Source organism: Anopheles marshallii, chromosome 2, assembly GCF_943734725.1.
Source record: "Anopheles marshallii chromosome 2, idAnoMarsDA_429_01, whole genome shotgun sequence".
Classification (NCBI taxonomy): domain Eukaryota; kingdom Metazoa; phylum Arthropoda; class Insecta; order Diptera; family Culicidae; genus Anopheles; species Anopheles marshallii.
This window is the reverse complement of record NC_071326.1, coordinates 22,379,967-22,386,913: the sequence shown is the minus strand read 5'-3', so window position 1 is coordinate 22,386,913 and position 6,947 is coordinate 22,379,967.

Genomic DNA, 6,947 nt, shown 5'->3' with positions numbered 1-6,947 from the left:
ATAAAGCGGGATGGAAAATGGACGGTTTGCGCAACCAAGGCACAAGCGAGACGAACCGAGTCCAAGACCGCCGTGAGAGGGAAAATGATCAAGTAATTTTCGGCTGGCTGTATCTTCCCCAAGGGTTAAATGGTATAGGGTGAACTGGAAGGGTTTTGGAAAGAAAATGACGCACAAAAAAAAGTATATTCCCAAACAACCATGGCTCCGCCCTTTGCGTTTTTTTGTTGTTGTTGCTTCTATGCTAATTTTTCACGTTAACTCACGCACAGCTCGCGTCACAGTGCGTGAGTTGCTGGGCACAGGGATTTGATCCTTGGAAACATTTTCACCAAACAGCAAACAATTGCTTTCCCGCTTTGGCAGTAACTGCGGACCATATCAATGACACTACGACCGTTGGTGGCGTTTATATCATTTTGATCATTTTTATCATCACCGTCTGAAGATGTTCTCTTTCGCTCCAAATTTCGCTTGCATCAATTTTTGTGTAGCTTCTCCTTGGCTCGTTCTGTCCTCCGAGGGATTCTGCCCGAAGATCACACGGGAATGTGAAGCACGTGACCGGGTGACGGTTGGATGCTTTGGCGCGCAAACTGCCTGGGCACTCACCAAACGTTCTGTTAAAGGTTGAATTCCGGTATGCTTTGAAGGTCACCTAGAAATCGCGTTTTCTTTTTGTTTGCATCTAGTACAGGTAGCCGTTTAGTAAACATAATCTATATAGTGTAACATTTATTATAAAGAGGCAATAAATCATTATACTTTTATCAGGTTTAAAACACTTGGATATAGATTTATTTACAGTAATTTAGAAAGTATTTAAATGTAGAATCATTGAAGCAGGTTATCAATTTTAGTATAAAATCGACTCCTCATACTAGAATAGTATAAGACTAGGGATATCCAAATGCGGATCAAAATGTATCTCGAACTTCATGAATGGTCAGCAGATATGATAGTTTCAACCAATGTGGCCCGCGGGCTGATAAGTTTGGAGACCCCTGTATTTGGCAAAGATATTGATACACCGTTATTAAATTAGTTTAATTTATTTTTTTTTCGTTGATGACGATTATGAGCTAAAACGGTTTTTTAATTGGGCAGCACTCTTTGGTAACTTGAAAAAAGGCAATGTTATGGGATGTGCTTAACACGTTCAGCGCCGCATCACCCTAATTTGGGTGATGTCTTATGGAAATCGCCTTGAACGATTGTTACACGGCGTGGAACGTTTTCAAGATAATTTTTAATGTATGATAATGGTGGAGTACATATGTTTCTACTACCGTTTTTTGTCTAAAAATACGGTTATGTTCGGGTATACACCTCAATTACCAGCAATTTAGTAGACATTATGGAGCCCGCATTGTTAAAGTTAAAATAAAATCAATTTTATTGTCGAAATGGTTCATTAATTTCTTGTATTTGCACAGTAGAAGATTTTTAAATAAAAAAAAACTTCAAAATTGCAATATCAAAAAGAGTTATGAACTGAAATATTTCAGATTTTTTTACGAAAAATTAACATAACAACGTAGGCGTAAGTTTACTATATGATAGAGAGTCAGAGAGTTCAATTCAAAGGATTTGTTAAGGAAGGATTTTTTGTGTAACCTTTTCTACAACCACAAAAAATCGTGATCTTGGTCAACCGTAATGGAATGCGGGCAGCCTACGATTTGGCGTAGGTCTTGTCGTGTGAAGACTAACAACAGTAGCAGCTACACCACTATCAAGATTTTGGACTGGTCCTGTCGTGTACAATACAATACACCACCGGGCCCCTAACAATGAAAACATTGGTTCTGTATAAAGTTCTTATTATGGATAGTTGTATTTAATTCATTACTTGTATTTAGTCTAGATACTAAAAACTTAATTATTTATACAGCATTTCATTCAACGTTTATAACTGATTTTCATATTGTTTTCAAATTTTGTCAATTTTGATACTGTTCATCTGATTGTTTAAAAAAAACCGTCAGTGATTAATCCGTAATAATTATTACAACCTCATATCTGTGCTCTGCGACACTAAGAATAGTTTCAACAATCTGCACGAATCGGACACCATGTTTACCATCGAATCAGTCGAAAAAAATACATGCAGGCTCATAACGCCAATCAAAAATGGGTTCGTCTGCCGTCATCCTTCGCAGTCTGAACGGCCGAGCATTTGCCGTGTGAAGTCCGATAAGTCTAAGACGCTGCGATCATTGCTCAATTTGCTTGTAAACGGCAATGCCGTGTTGTTTCCACGCGTGCACCAATCCACGGTACTGGTTGTGGTCCTTAGCGCTGCCCATAAATCTTTCCCATGACACAGCGTACAAGGCGCAAACGGTCAAGGCGATGGTTGAAATTTTAAATTAAAATCGATCAATCGTCATCGAGCGTGGTGAAAAACGCCACTGCACCAATTCGCTCGTACGGCCAAAGGACGGCTTCGATTTTCGATGCGTGGACATTATCGTTCGTGTGTAACACAAAACAAAAAAAAAAACGACGATAGAAAAGAAAATCAGCGTGTGTGTTTGCTGTGTAGGCTACGTCTCTGCGACTGTTGGTTGCTTTGGTGCAGGACACCATACAAAACAACAACTACAAAAACAGTCAGGACTTCACCAAAAGGGCCACGAAATCGCGGTTCATACGAAAACGCATTCCACCAGTGCACACACATTGCCGGCAGCTTGCAATAATACTGTGCAGACGCGGAAAAACCATCTTACCGGGTGAGCAAAAACAAATCACTCCAAGCTTCGGTCGAGCGATCACGTGATTAAAATAATAAAACTTACCCAAAAATCACAAAACCTACCGTCCGGTTTTCGGCGGACTCGGCATTCCATCGGGACGGCAGTAGTAGCTCGGATAATGGTAAGGAAAGCGGTGTTGCAAGTGACGGCTCATGGGGTGGGTACGGTGCACATTTAGTGTTTTTTGTCTACCTCCTGCTCCTGTCTGCTTCTACGACCCGCTCGGCGGATGTTGCACCGTACACTTGCAGCACAGTATTGCCCGATAGGATCGCGACCGGTCCGTGGTTCGACGGGACGGGACCAACCTCGACGAACCTGCCCCGACGCTAGGAAGAACGCTGCCTGTTGTTCTTGCGGGTGAGACGATCATGCGCTAAAAATGCGACCAATCGTGATCGGTAAGTACCATTTTTGTTTGATTTAGAGCTTTCACATTACGAACGTTCAAGGAATGTTCAGGATTTGAGGCATTTAGGTTTTTGCTCCCGACAAAGTTATCACCCTGCCTGCAGTACTGGTTGATCGTTTTCGACGATCGTCCACCAGTAGCAGCTTTGTGCTCTGGGATTGATCTTCCATTGACATTGGTGCAGTGAGCAAGCTAAATAGTGATTGACACGATGGGTACAGCCTGAAGCAAAATCAACATACAAGAAAAAAAAGTAAGCCAGTCGTACCAAAAAATGAGAGTCTGAGGAATTTTGGACGTTTTGAGGAACCAAATCTGTCCGTAAGGCGTTTTCGCCATATCGTACTTGATGTCGTTACATGATAAACAAACATTTTGTATACAACTCTGCAATAATTGAAGCATAAATGTGACAAATCATTCTTTTCACTATCTTTTTCAGATAATCTTTTACGCACACACGTGATTTGTTAACTTTATCGGTTAATTTGCAAAAACTGCTTTGAAAATAATCTACAAACTGCCCTGGTGGTTCGTATTGTAAGGTACTTATCGAAGAAGTTCTACGTCGCAAGGTCGATTTCGCATTGCAAATATCTTTTCACTTCTGGTGAAATGTTAGGGTATGAAAAAGAAGTTCTTTGAAGTTCTATCAGTCGACATTGCCATAAAGTACCACAGAATCAAAAGATGAGGTATGAGGGTAAAGTGTCATCAACTTATGACCAAAAATTCAGAGCAACAGGCTAAACGGTGATGCATTACTTAGACAAGTTGGACTTTGTTATCTGGAGGTGTTAACCAAGTCTATCACTTCTGAGCGAGGAATCACCCAGCAGAAGCGCTTAAAGGTACGGTTAAATAATTTCTTTCCGACGAAGCACGGGTCAATGACGACAACAATGACAACAATGACGAACTTAAAGGGGTAAATATTTTAGTTACTTCACAGAAAATATGCATTTTTATTACAACAATGTTGAGGCTAATATCGGAAATTCAGTCGATCGCTTCGATTCAATTGATACAAAAGCTATCATTTTTTATTTGAAAGGCCTTTGCTACAGTTTCGGCCAACCGGCGTAAGGAAATCTGGTAGGGTGTCCAGAAACATTTTAGAAGCCTTCAACTAAGTTTTTTCAAGCATTCATTTAAGTTTTATCGCAATTCGTAATCAGTATATTTTCGAATGCATACGTTACATTTAGCTACTTCGCAATAATCCTGTTGTTCTAGATCTGAAGTGATCCTAAGCTTAGGATAAAGCTAAGCATCAAGGAAGATCTCTGCTGATACCTCTTTATAGTAAACTTGGATATTCATATTAGTCGCAGACAAGTCCAGCAACATTTTCTCCCCACTTGAGACAGTTAATCATGTAAACGAAGTAAAAAAGAACATTTCTGAACTGGACAATGATAATTACTATTGCGAAGGTACCACGCATTTTCACAGCCACCATGGCGTAACCTAACCCAATGCCTTCTAATTAAACTTTCTAAGCTAAGGCAATCATCAAAGGTTTCCAGGCCCAATTCGATCTCGAACTCTTCCATTCCTTTTGATTGTCTTGGCAGAACCAGTTAAGACTAACTGCCAACGAAATATACACAAAAAAAACAGTCCAGATTTGTTGTATAAAAAAAAACACATCAAAATTCGTTTACTAAATACATTATGTATTTCATGTCTCACAATCGGATAATGTAAAAAAAAGAGACAAACGATAACCGCTTGTAGATTGTAAAGGGAAAAAAGCAGCTCTCAGAAAATACCAAAAAAGAAATTGTTACAATGTTCCAACCACAAGCACAAGGACACGAGGCCGCCCGCGAAGGATCGCGAACCCGCATTCCATTGGTCCGATACTGAGGCGTTGATAAATAGACGTTTGACCGAACGCCGGTGTGCTAAACGATTTCGCGCAAGCAAGAAAGAAAGAACAAGCCTTGGCCCAATCGGTACGGAGCGGTTGCGTTTTCTTTGGCGCGCTGTGGAGAAAAATAATTAAAAAATGACGAACGACTTAGTAGGCGGCTTTGAAAGTGATAGCATTGTGTAGCACTGTTGCGTGTCTACGCATAGACGCGTTTTATTTTGTTTCTTGCGAGCGTGTTTTTTTTCTCAGCATTCTGTTTGTCCTTCTTTCCTGCCTGCTTGGTAGCACAGAGCGGCCGAGCGAAATGATAAGAAATGTTTCCGTTGTAACCCTTTTTTTGGCGAGGGAGGATGTTTTATCGTTCACGATGGGTGCATAAGGGGGATAACGGGGCGAAAGGATATATCTGTGAACTTTTTCGAAGGAATCTTTCTTTCCGGGCTGCTGGAATGGCATCCATTTGAGGGATGAGTTTTGGATTCTTTTTTTTTTTTTGCACCGTTTGCAGTGCCATAGATCAAAACTCAAAAATTTCCTTTCGAACGTCCGACTGTCGGGCTCTTCGTGCCGTTTGTTTAAGGTTCAGTTACAAGGCTTCGATGAGTTTGTTCGGAAAATGGATTGGATGATTTAGACATTTGGAGGCAAGATATGCAAAAAAAAAAAACATAAAATGTGTTCGAATAGAATGGAACACAAGAAACATCTCAAGTTCTTTTTTTGTTGCATGCTGAACCGCTGATGTGCACGGAGCGTTTTGTTTTAAATTGGCAAAAATGGGATTGAGAAAGCAACGGCTGTGGAGGGAAACCATCGGCGGGGACTAATTTTATATTTATTTTATTTCTTCATAAATGTTTCCTCTGGCAGCGTTACGAGGGGAGACAACGCAGAGATAAAAGTTATTTTTTTTACCTTCAACACATCACAACTTATTAGGAAATACGTTGTGAAATCATAACTGTAACGGAAAGTATTGTTAAGCAGAAATTAAAAATCTTTGTAGCCGATAGTAGAAGAAGTTTTGAGTGTGCATTAAAATACAAAAAAAAAAAGCTTCCTTAATTTACTTTCATTCCATAGTCAAATACATAGACGCAGCTGTATAACCAGTCGTTTTACTTTATTGTACACAATGTAACAATTTCATCAAATTGTTATCCGACCACTACAACGGCGGTTATTTGTTCTGTTTTCTATTGCTATCAATTGCAACACGACTTCAAGATTGAGCGCCTCAATTGTTTCGGTTCAGAAATGTAGATGTGTATGACAACTTTCGCTTAACCACTATCAGCGCTTGATCGTTGTTTTCCACATGTTGTAGTTTAAAAGACAAAACAACAAACAGACAGCGTATCAGTCAAGTAGACGAATAAATAAATACTCACGCATGCTTAAATATCGTTAATGAGATGAAGGTAAGTCCTATAAGTTAGAAAGCGTTTAGCTTAATCTTTACTGTTAATTCATCGATTGTTGAATTCCGGTGATTGTATCGCGCAGAAGATGGGTATTTTGCTACTGCTTAACATTAGCACAGAGATTTTTCTATACAATAAACATCGAATCGATGGATTTCGATTCGAAACTCCCTAGCAGAACGCACACCGTTCAACCTGCATGAACCTAGGGTGACATCTATTACAACTATCTCTTTTTTTTTTTAGACAACTAGCTTAGATTGTTCTCGTGTCCTGTTTGAAATTAGCAGTAATGAAGAAATCGAACAATTTAAATTCTCGTCCCAAACAGCACAACACAATTCATTACGCCTTTCTGTTGCTTTACAGCTTAAAACTGATCCTACCTATATAAACTACTAGAATGCATAAGGTGCGGTTCGGGGGGAAGGGACAGACAGTGAAAGACAGTTTGGTATTTGGACTATCAA